This window comes from Pan paniscus, chromosome 7 (genome assembly GCF_029289425.2).
Source record: "Pan paniscus chromosome 7, NHGRI_mPanPan1-v2.0_pri, whole genome shotgun sequence".
Lineage (NCBI taxonomy): Eukaryota > Metazoa > Chordata > Mammalia > Primates > Hominidae > Pan > Pan paniscus.
This window is the reverse complement of record NC_073256.2, coordinates 137361356-137373890: the sequence shown is the minus strand read 5'-3', so window position 1 is coordinate 137373890 and position 12535 is coordinate 137361356. Positions and strand designations below refer to the sequence as shown.

The 12535-nt window shown below is 42.9% G+C and overlaps 1 protein-coding gene and 1 long non-coding RNA gene across 3 annotated transcripts in view; one reads left to right on the top strand and one right to left on the bottom strand.

Annotated features, from left to right (window-relative positions):
• DEPTOR (DEP domain containing MTOR interacting protein) overlaps positions 1–12535 on the bottom strand; it is a 185133-nt gene that overhangs the window by 110512 nt on the left and 62086 nt on the right. The gene's annotated exons all lie outside the window — the stretch shown is intronic.
• The window catches only part of LOC117981498 (uncharacterized), a 30443-nt gene continuing 22590 nt past the window's right edge, over positions 4683–12535 (top strand). The window contains exons 1-2 of the long non-coding RNA XR_004673054.3: positions 4683–4766; positions 4929–4992. This is a non-coding gene — a long non-coding RNA (uncharacterized LOC117981498). The remainder of the gene's footprint in view (positions 4767–4928; positions 4993–12535) is intronic.

Sequence of the window (12535 nt, the reverse complement as noted above, 5' to 3'; positions counted from 1 at the left end):
AGCAAGAGAATGAAATACTTAAGTGTCAGAGGGCACTTTCAAGTTCCAAGTTAAGAAGAAATGGAAGTTGGTCCTTCGAGATGGTGAGAGGACACAGGTTCAAGGAGCAAGTACAAATGCATGGTGCAAATGAGAGGTCAGGACAAATCATGTGGTACTGGGCAGGGAGAGGATGGGGGAGGGCAGGAGAGCAAAGCACAGGGAGTTAAGCATGGGCAGCAGGTAAAGATTAGGTCAGAAATGCTTCATTGCCTATAGGTGATAGCCATGGAAAAATTCTGAGCTCAAGAGTGTCAATCAGGATAAAGATGACAGCATAATGATCCTTTTGTACTGTGATTATCCATCACCTTTTCACTTTCATTATGGCAACAGTGCTTTCAGTTCAGCAAGTGTCTCAGGCACGTACTGGATACGCCGCCCTGTGCTAGTCACTGGGAATATAAAGATAAGGCAAAATTTCCACTTTGGAAGATCAGGAGGAAGCAAAGTAAACAAACCTCTTGAAAGCTGGGAACTGCTCTTATATATAATGATTTCACCCACTGGCTAGAAACCAGAAGGGGTTCATCAGAGCCAAAGCATCAGTGACTAACTTCAGTCTAGGGTTGATAGGAAAAAGAAACAGCAAGCAGGAGCCACTGGTGTGCAGGCAGATGCTTGGTGACTGTCAACCATCTCAGCATGGACTAGGAGAAAGGAATGGCTTGCAAAAGCAGAATATGATTGAAAGGGAAAACTTCACAGTTCTTTCTGAATACATCTGTCCTAGCACAGGAAGGAAATATAATGAGTACAAAACAGTACTCCAGAGCCACACAAAAGGTGTTGGGATGATCTGGTCAATTACCTTGTCCCCCTTTCTTGCCTATGAACATCCATGGCTCCGGAGAGGTAGTGGCAGGAGGGAAGCCATCCTAGGACTTCTAAACTGCAGTTGGGTGCTATGATCCTGAGCTGCTTCTTGTACATAATGAGGACAATAATACTTACATTAACAGAATCATTGTGAAAATTAGAGCTAATCTGTTTAAAGCATCTAGCATATTGCCTAGCAGAAAGTAGCATGAACAAGTGACATACAAGGTTTATACACACACGCCCCGCAGAGCTGACCCTTGCAGAGGCTGGATGACAGTCTGAACTGGCCAGAATAACAAATTCCAGGCATCTGGAGAGGGTGAGGGAAGAAGGGCAGCATCAGGTGGCAGGTGAAACAGAGAAAAGCCAAGAAGTTAAGTTACTTAAAAGAATGTTTTATATTCTAGAAGAAACTAACACCAATGCAAAAGTTAATTTTGTTTAGCATATTAAACCTTGGTAGAATACAGAGAACTTTTTATTTTATTTTATTTTTTGAGACAAAATTTCGCTCTTGTTGCCCAGGCTGGAGTGCAATGATACAATCTCAGCTCACCGCAACCTCCACCTCCCAGGTTCAAGCGATCCTCCTGCCTCAACCTCCCGAGTAGCTGGGATTACAGGCATGTGCCACCACACCCGGCTAACTTTGTATTTTTAGTAGACATGGGGTTTCAGCATGTTGGTCAGGTCGAACTCCTGATCTCCAGTGATCTACCACCTCGGCCTCCCAAAGTACTGGGATTACAGGCATGAGCCACTGCACCCGGCGTCAGAGAACATTTAAAAAAAAAAAAAACCAAACACTATTTGGGTGGTGGTTCCACAGGTATGTTCAGTTTGTGAAAATGAATTGAGCTGCACACTTATGATATGTTCAGTTTATGGAGATTACATTTCAATAAATTTAACTTTATCATTAAAATTTAATTACAAATTTAACTTTAATAAAGTTAAAAATGTTATTCGGATTTTCTTTCTTTCTGGACTGAAACACTGTTTTGTTAGGGGGTCTGAAATTATTAAATGTTTTTTGTCAATTTGGTGCCTTTTTCCATTTGGTGGAACAATGCCTTTGTTTTCCCTCCGAAGCTCTGTGTGAAGGGACTGCAATTAAGCGGGGATGTTTTCATTTAGCAAACAAAGCAAGAAAAACAATACAGCAACTACACCCCTTGGAATCATCTCTGCGCTTAACAACAAAGCGCCCGACCAACCGAGGGAGCCTTGGTTTGCATGGACAAAGCCTTTCATCATGGAAGAATATCCTGCTCCTTTAAACACTCCCAGCCATGCCTTCCACTGGTATCACTCTTCAAATATCCACTTTTACTTCAATACGTGCCTCTTCTCTCAGAAGGCCCCAACCCCGTTGCTGCTCTGTCTGTGTCTTAGAACGTTTAGCACAGCCTAACCCTGCCCCGTGTGCCTTCATCCATTGGCTCTAGAATCTCCACACTTAAAAATAAACAAGAGGGATTTCCTCTAGGAAGGACTCTGAGTTTTAGTCTCTCTTCCAGATGGAATCAACTGACCCTCTGTGGCAGCTAGGGTTCTTGGATTCAAAACATGCTGAACATGGCATTCAATTTCTATAGGTTCACTGCAAGGAATTAAACTTTTTTATTTTTAATGCAGAATTGTGGGAAAGTGAAGAGCCTATGCCATGAGCAACTTTTGGCCAGAATCACTCTTTAGCAAATGGAGTATTGAAAGCATCTACTTAGCCCATCTCAAATTAACCTTCCTTATTTGTAAATTGGTGATGAAAATATTTTCTTCTTAGAGGTGTAGGAAGGATTAAATGAACTAATACGTAAAAAATACTTAGGAAGGTGCCTAGAACATAGAAATCCTCAGTAAATGATGGCTAAGATTATTATTCTTATCTTCTGAATTTTTATGATCAGAACCCACAACCAATAAACACAAATAGAGTGACCTAGAATAATCAATATCTACTAGTAGTTTTACTGAAATTTCAACGTTCTTCAGGTTAGGAAAAGGAGGAAGGGACTGCCTATTGATTTCTTTCCTAATTAAGACTTACCATGCATTCATCTATCTATTCATCTCTTCAACAAACATTTATGGGGCATATGCTATGTATGTATACCAAAGTTGTGTGAGGCCTCAAGGTGCATGACCTCAGAGAGCTTATAGTTCAGCTGGAGAGACTGACACATCAAGACTCAATCACCCTGTTGAGATGGCTGCTGTGCTGGGACCCAAGGTGATACAGAAGCAGAGTGGAAGGGTGTCAAAATAATTCATTATAGGCTGGGCGCAGTGGCTCACGCCTGTAATCCCAGCACTTTGGGGGGCTGAGGTGGGCAGATCATGAGGTCAAGAGATTGAGACCATCCTGGCCAACATGGTTAAACCCTGTCTCTACTAAAAATACAAAAAATTAGCTGGGCTTGGTGGTGCGCACCTATAGTCCCAGCTACTCGGGAGGCTGAGGCAGGAGAATTGCTTAAACCCAGGAGGTGGAGGTTGCAGTAAGCCAAGATCGTGCCATTGCACTCCAGCCTGGTGACAGAGCAAGACTCTGTCTCAAAAAAAAGAAAAGAAAAGAAAAGAAAGAATTACCATGCAATCATTTATCCATTCATGTCTTCAACGAACATTTATGGGGCATATGCTATGTACGTATACCAAAGTTGTGTGAGGCCTCAAGGTACATGACCTCAGAGAGCTTACAGTCAAGCTGGACAGACTGAAATATCAAGACTGAATCACCCTGTTGAGATGGCTGCTGTGCTGGAACCCAAGGTGATACAGAAGCAAAGAGGAAGGATGTCAAAATAATTCATTATAATCCAGCCATATTCCATGCTCTTACAACAGTGGCCACTAAGTGTATCACGTGCCAACTTCAACCATCACATCATGCATAGTACACAATCAGAAGAAAACAAAACAAAACAAAAAGAGCAAGTGGCTTTTCCATTTATAGAGTGTGGATAATTCTGCCTGCCTGTCCACTCAAGGAGATGGGAGATGAACTCGTCTCACTTTCCAAGTGGATTTCACAGGCTCCCAGCCAGAAATAACAAGGCTATGCAAATGGGTTAATAAAAAAGACAATTTAGGCCCAGCGCGGTGGCTAACGCCTGTAATCCCAGCACTTTGGGAGGCCGAGGTGGGCAGATCACGAGGTCAGGAGATCGAGACCATCCTGGCTAACACGGTGAAACCCTGTCTCTCCTAAAAAAAATACAAAAAATTATCTGGGCATGGTGGCGGGCGCCTGTAGTCCCAGCTACTCGGGAGGCTGAGGCAGGAGAATGGCGTGAACCCGGGAGGCGGAGCTTGCAGTGAGCCGAGATTGCGCCACTGCACTCCAGCCTGGGCGACAAAACGAGACTCCGTCTCAAAAAATAATAATAATAATAAAATAAAAATTAAAAAGACAGTTTATAATACAGGAACTACCAAAGCTATGGGTAGGGTTAAGGGAAATTATAAAGGACGGTGAAGCTCCTGGGCTGACAGAACAGGGTGGGGTGGTCATTAACAACTCTAGGCCTCAGGATTGTAGAGAGACACCAGTTTCCAGAGCCCAAAGGGGACAGATGTTAACGGGAGGGCTGCATGACAGTAACCGTGACTGATGTGGTTTGGCTCTGTGTCCCCACCCAAACTCACCTCGAATTGTAATCCTCATAATCCCCACATGTCGAGGGAGGGACCTGGGTGGGAGGTGACTGGATCATGGGGGCAGTTTCCCCCATGCTGTTCTCGTGATAGTGAGTGAGTTCTCACGAGATCTGATGGTTATATAAGTGTTTGAGAGTTCCTCCTACTCTCTCTCTCACCCTCACCTGCTGTCATGTAAGATGTGCCTGCTTCCCCTCCTGCCATGATTGTGTTTCCTGAGACCTCCCCAGTCATGCAGAACTGTGAGTCAATTAAACCTCTTTTCTTTATAAATTACCCAATCTCTGGCAGTTCGTTATAGCGGTGTGAGAATGGACTAATACAGTGGCCTTCAATGGCAGGGAGGAAGCAGGGGAATAAATACGCTGACTTCAGTCTCCTTCCTTCCACCTACTTCCTACTAGTGCCTCCCACTGACTGAGCTGAACCAGAAGCCAAAGGGCAATGGACTCCGGTGAAACCGTCCATGTAAGTCAGCCTCTTGGGGACACAGCAGGTTGGAAAAGGATAGAGAATGGATCTGGAAGGACAAACAGAAATGTCCCACATACAAGCTGAATATCTCACCATGCTGAATACAATTCTAGTGTAGGAAGGCATGTGTTTTTTATGCAGCTTGGGTAGCACAAGGATACTTTAGACTACATGCATTGCATTTTTCCTTGTTTATTAGAAACCTAGCATATCCTGCATTAGATGAAACTCCACTGGATTTTATCATGTCCTCACAATATGCCTGTGAAGTATGCATTTTCTTCCCATTTTCCCATGAAAAAACAGAGACTCAGAAAAGCTGAATGTCTTGCTAATAAGGGGCAGGATAAGAACTCTGACATGTCCTTCTTCAACTCCAGAAAACTTAAATGATTTCTGCATTCTATCAAGTTGAAAAATTACTACAGAGATGGATTAGCAAAATCAATGTTACAGAAACTTGGTTCATAGCCCTGACACTACATAGGATTAGGAAAACTTGGCAGAAGTAGCCAGCACAGTCAATCTCCACCATCAATGAGTCCAGTCTACCATTCAAATAGCAATATATTTACCTTTAAATCAAGTCACTGCCGGACGCGGTGGCTCACGCCTGTAATCCCAGCACTTTGGGAAGCCAGGGTGGGCAGATCACCTGAGGTCAGGAGATCGTGACCAGCCTGGACAACACTGAGAAACCCCGTCTCTACTAAAAATACAAAAATTAGCCAGGCGTGGTGGCGCACACCTGTAGTCCCAACTACTCACAAGGCTGAGACAGGAGAATTGCTTGAACTCACCAGGAGGTGGAGATTGCAGTGAGCCAAGATCATGCCACCATACTTCAGCCTGGGTGGCAGAATGAGACTCCGTCTCAAAAAATCAATCAATAAATCAATAAAAAATAAATCAAGTCACTTCTACATAATAAGCCAGAGCTAGAAATCTGCAGATGACAATCTAGGGCTGATGGCTTCTGGCAAGCACAGCTGGCCGGCTGCCTGTTTTGCATGTTAACAAATTGCCATATATGTTACAGCAGGGGGAGGGGGGCATTACAAAGAAACAATAAGAAGGATGTGATTTCCAAAACTAGACCCAAGAAGTTGGCATGAGCCAAGTGACAGACACTTTTTCCCCCACTCATTTAAAAATTGATTAAGCTGCATACCGTTTATCTTTATTTAGTGGGTTCATTACTGTTGCTGCCTGGGACTGAAGGAAAAAGTTAAGATCATGGGTCCTAGAGCTGGAAACCAGGGTTTGAAGATGCTGTCCCACACTTTCCAGCTGTGTGAATTTAGGCAAGTTAGCTAACCTCTCTAGACTCAATTTCCCTATTTTCCAAAGGGAGAATAACCATATTTATCTTCTTGGTTTAGAACGAAGCTTTTAGAAGATACTTGTAAAGTTCTTGGTATACAATAAGCATCAGTAAGGGCTACTAGCCCCGGGTTTGCTGCCTTCATCATTATCAACATCTCCAGGCTTACTCTGCTATCTCTTCAACTCCTCTGATCAAAAACATCTGACCCCAACTGTTTAGATATCATTTTGGCTTTCTCTTGCTTGCCAGTACACTGATAAGATAAGCCTGTCTGTTCCCCACTCCCTGCCTTTTTGTGTGTTTTAAAATATTGATTTACTTTATTTTTTATTGTGGTAAAATATACACAACATAAAATTTACCATTTTAACCTTTTTTTTTTTTTTTTTTTTTTTTTGAGATGGAGATTTGCTCTTGTTGCCCAGTCTGGAGTGCAATGGTGCGATCTCTGCTCACTGCAATCTCTGCCTCCCAGGTTCAAGTGATTCTCTCGCCTCAGCCTCCCAATAAACTGGGATTACAAGCGTATGCCACCATGCCCAGCTAATTTTTTGTATTTAGTAGAGATGGGGTTTCACCATGTTGGTCAGGCTGGTCTTGAATTCCTGACCTCAGGTGATCCACCCACCTCAGCCTCCCAAAGTGCTGGGATTACAGGCATCTGCCACCACGCCCAGCCCCATTTTAACCATTTTTAAGTTCAGTAGCATGAAGTACATTCATAGCAGTGTACAACCATCAGCACCATCCCTCTCCATAACTTTTTCATCTTCCTTAACTGTACCTCTAAACCCATTAAACAATGACTCCCTATTCCCCCCTTTCCCCTGCTCCTAGCAACCACCATTCTACTTTCCATCTCTATGAATTAACTGTCCTAGGTGCCTCACACAAGTGAGATCATATAATATTTATCCCTTTTGTGATGAGCTCATTCCACCTAGCATAATGTCTTCAAGGTCCATCTCTGTTGTGAAGCATGTGTCAGAATAATTTTTCTTTTTTTTTAAATTATTATTCTTTTTTTAATTTGAGACGGAGTTTCACTTGTCACCCAGGCTGGAGTGCAATGGCACGATTTCGGCTCACTGCAACCTCCGCCTCCTGGGTTCAAGTGATTGTCCTGCCTCAGCCTCCTGAGTAGCTGAGATTACAGGCATCCACCACCACGCTCGACTAATTTTTGTATTTTCAGTAGAGACGAGGTTTTGCCAAGTTGGCCAGGCTGGTCTCAAACTCCTGACCTCAGGTTATCCACCCACCTCAGCCTCCCAAAGTGCTGGGATGACAGGCGTGAGCCACTGTGCCCAGCCATATTTTTCCTTTTTAAGGCTGAATAATATTCCATTATATGTGGCTATCACATTTTGTGTATTCATTCATCAGTGAACACTTGGGTTACTTCCACTTTTTGGCTATTCTGTATAATGCTGTTTAGAAATATGGGTGTGCCAATATCTCTTCAAGATCCTGCTTTTCTACTTTTGGGTACATACCCAAAAGTAGGATTGCTGGATCATGGTAATTACATGGTTTTTTTGCTTGGTTTTGTTTTGTTTGAGATGGAGTTTCGCTCTTGTTGCCCAGGCTGGAGTGTAATGGTGCCATCTCGGCTCACTGCAACCTCCACCTCCTGCGTTCAAGCGATTCTCCTGCCTCAGCCTCCCAAGTAGCTGGGATTACAGGCATGCACCACCAAGCTTGGATAATTTTGAATTTTTAGTAGAGACAGAGTTTCTCCATGTTGGTCAGGCTGGTCTCGAACTCCCAACCTCAGGTGATCTGCCTGCCTCGGCCTCCCAAAGTGCTGGGATTACAGGTGTGAGCCACCATGCCTGGCCTGGTAATTACATGTTTACTTTTTTAAGACACTTCTATACCATTTGTCATAACTGCTGCACCATCTTACATTCCCACCAGCAATGCACAAGGGTTCTAATTTCTCCACTTACTCACCAACACAAATTTGTTTTTTGTTTGTTTGTTTGTTTAAAATAATAGCCACACTGGCCGGGTGTGGTGGCTCACACCTGTAGTTCCAGCACTTTGGGAGGCTGAGTCAGGCGGATCACTTGAGGTCAGGATTTCAAGATCAACCTGGCCAACATGGCAAAACCCCACCTCTACTAAAACTGGGCATGATGGCACATGCTTATACTCCCAGCTATTCGGGAGGCTGAGGCAAGAGAATCACTTGAACCCAGGAGGTGGAGTTTGCAGTGAGCCGAGATCGCACCAATGCACTCCAGCCTGGGCGACAGAATAAGACTCTGGCTCAAAAACGAAAAAAGCCATACTAATAGATGTGAAGAGGTTGCCTCCCACCACTTGTTTTCCAATAGCTCTGTGTTCACACATGCATTTTACCAGCAGTCCCTTGGTATAACCAAATATGTAGACACTGACTAGTTGTTCTACTCCGAGGAAAGAGGACTGAGCTCAGCTACCTGGATGAAACTAGACATGAGGCTGCCTCCTGAGATGGCCCTTCCCTGGCAGACCAAGCTTGCCGCTACAGAAGATGAGCGAGCCAACAAAGTTAGGTGACCTAGGGCTGGTTATTTGCAACATGCAAGCACACTCTTTGACATACTTTAAATGACACTTATAATTTATGAGACATTGTTTACATAGAGAAATTATACAGTATAAAACTTTTGTTGAAATTTAGAGTTATAAAACACTGAGTTTGCTTTATGTAGTCTCTTCAGTCCCCAAGACCCCTGATGGGCAAATTACAAAGCATCTGAATAACCTGTCAGGCTAGACAACTTTGCATGGCTTCCTATAAAGAAATTAGAGAAACACACAGAGAGAGAGAGAGAGAGAGAGAAAGAGAGAGAGAGAGAGCAAGAAGGAACACAATGAAAAGAAAGAAAGAAAGAGAGAAAGAGAAAGAGAGGGGAAGGCAGAGAGGGAGAAAGGGGGAGGGAGGGAGGGAGGAAAGGGAGGAAGGAAGGAAAGAAGGAAGGCAGGCAGGCAGGCTGGGTGTGGTGGCTCACACCTGTAATCCCAACAATTTGGGAGGCCGAGGCAGGCAGATCACTTGAGGCCAGAACTCTGAGACCAACCTGGCCAACCTGCCAAAACGCTCTCTACTGAAAATAAACCATTAGCCAGGTGTGGTAATGCACACCTGTAATCCCAGCTTCTGGGGTGGCTGAGGCAAGACAATCACTTGAATCCAGGAGGCAGAGATTGCAACGAGCCAAGATTGTGCCACTGTACTCCAGCCTGGGCAACAGAGCAAGATTCTGTCTCAATTAAAAAAAAATTGAAAAAAGAAAGATACAGATTTCAGGAGCATCTAACAAACATGTATTTCTAGGTGAAAAACTTCCCATGGCTCTAAGCTGCACATGAACAATAAAACCACTTAAATTTTGTTCTAAAGTTATTAAATACCCTGTGGGAAGAGATGATGGCCCTTTAAAATTAGCATAGGCTTAAAACTTTTAAAACTAACTTCTTTTCTGAAATCTTTCATATAATCCATTTTCAAATTTCATGTTTATGACATTTACTTATAAAAGTTAAACAGAGAAACCTATAAGGTAGTCTTGATTACACAAAAAATAAAGAAATAAGAGGATTGGTGAGGATAATTACGGTTACTCCAATGATCAGCTACGGAATCCAATTTACTTGTACATTTTGCGGTAGTTGTTAGAAGATAACTCTTTTTGGGTCTCTCAGATTTCTTTATGTCTTATAAGCAGAAGCACTGACAGCTTTTGTTCCAGACTAGCTTTTCAAGAATTTTTGTAAAGTGAACAGACCTAAGAGATAAAGGTAGTATTTCTTTCTGGAGCAACAGGGCAGATTTGTTTTCTGCCAGCATAATGAAGATAACATCTTCCTTATCTCAGACAGAGGGCAAGTTTGCTTGAAGACCATTATAAAATATTCAAGTTCCTGAAGCTTAGGGTTCCTCTGTTGTCACACAGCACACTGCATGTGCAGGTATCACTTGCCCCTCACTGTGCTGTTCTGCAAGAACTATGGCTTGGGAATTGATTCATTAAAATTGATGATACTCTGGCTGTTGCTCTTCCTGAGAGTAATGAGCTGTCTTTGTCCAGAGGTCTTCTGTTTTCTGCCAGTATCCACAAAATGGTGGCAGCAAACTTGTGAGCTTGCAAGTAGGGTAAAAATCTCAGACTCCTAACAGTTCTTGACATTAGTTACATAGTGTAAACATCTCTGGTCACACAAACAAAAAGTTACAAAAGGCAACAACTTTAACCCACTCACATTGCAATCTTAGGACATTGTTCAAATAAACCAAGAAGGCTGGGAACATTCATTCTAAAATTATATGTAACCACTAGGGCAGCACAAGTAAACTGTGAAAGTGCATATCTATGCATATATTAGAAAATATGTATATGTTTTGAGACAGTCTTGCTCTGTCACCCAGGCTGGAGGGCAGTGGTGCAATCATGGGTCACTGCAACGTCTGCCTCCTGGGTTCAAGCAATTCTCCTGCCTCAGCCTCCCAAGTAGCTGGGACTACAGGCACCCATCACCACGCCTGGCTAATTTTGGTATTTTTAGTAGAGACTGGGTTTCACCATATTGGTCAGGCTAGTCTTGAATTCCTGACCTCGTGATCCGCCTGCCTCGGCCTCCCAAAGTGCTGGGATTATAGGCGTGAGCCCGGCCAGAAAATGTTTTTATTACAGTTTGCAATTTGTAAAACTCAGGATCTCAGTTTAAGAAACATTTCTTTTTAAAAAATTACTTTATTTATTTATATTATTATTTTTTAGACAGAGTCTCACTCTGTCACCCAGGCTGGAGTGCAGTGGTGTGATCTCAGCTCACTGCAACCTCCGCCTCCCAGGTTCAAGCAATTCTCCCACCTCAGCCTCCCAAGTAGCTGGGACTACAGGCGCCCACCACGATGCCCAGCTAATTTTTGTAGTTTTAGTAGAGATGGGGTTTCACCATGTTGGCCAGGCTGGTCTCAAACTCCTGATGTAAAGTGATCTACCCACCTTGGCCTCCCAAAGTGCTGGGATAACAGGTGTGGGCCACTACGCTTGGCCTTATTGTAAAATTAATAGAAACAGTCTCACTATGCTGCCCAGGCTGGTCACCTGAAAAACACCTCTATACTGGAAATAGAACAAGATGGAGACAAAAGCTTGAAGACTCTTTTTGTTTGTTTTTCACTCCAGTTCCTTACCTAGGGTCTATCTCAGTCATTAAACCTCTCTCCATAGCTCATGTCCCCCATTTTTATAATGGGAATAATTATGCCTGCTGGGTATAACTCACAGAGTTGTACAGAGGATCAAACAAATTAATGTATATGATGGTTTGTGGGCTCTAAAGAGGCCAGACAAGGTGAATCTCTGGCTATTGTTGCTTGTTATTAAAAGCAAGCTCTGTGTAGCTCATGGTACAGGCTCAGCAGCTCATAGCGATCACAACATGTAGAGCCCTTTGTTCATTCAACAAATATTTATTGTCCCAGGCACTGGGAGAGAACAGGAGAAAGATCCTAACACACAGGGTAGAGAAACTTCTGATAAGATAAAACATGCAGAAGGGCTTTGCCTCTTTGGATGTACTTTCTCCTTTTTATTTCTCTTTGGTCCTGTGGAAAAGAAATTGAAGGAAGCAGTGGGAATTCAATAGACATCTAATGGCATATGGGCTTGTTAAGCCAATTCTTCATCAGGTCTAAACTCCTAAGCAAGATAAAGAGACTAATAGTAGCTGGAGATAGAAACTCCTGCTGCTGAGAAAATCAAGGCCCTTTGGATTAAAAAAAAAAAAAAAAAAACTAGACTAATGTGTCTATGAACCAGATTAAGAAGGGATTTAGTTCCATATCAAAACTGAGGTTGAATTAAAATTAAGAAGTCTCTTCTAAGTTTGAAGATAAAATCAAAGTTAGTTTAAAATATACATTTCAACTACTGGGTTTAGTGAGGAAAAACCAAATTGTACCTCAAACACACACTCACTTTTATAGCTGATTTTATTTGTTACTATACAGAGGACTTGATAATCCCGAATTCAACTTTTTTCTTTTCTTTTTTCTTTTTTTTGAGATGGAGTCTTGCTCTGCTGCCCAGGCTAGAGTGCAGTGGTGCGATCTTGGCTCACTGCAACCTCCGCCTCCTGGGTTCAAGCAATTTTTCTGTCTCAGCCTCCTGAGTAGCTGGGATTACAGGTACATGCCACCATGCCTGGCTA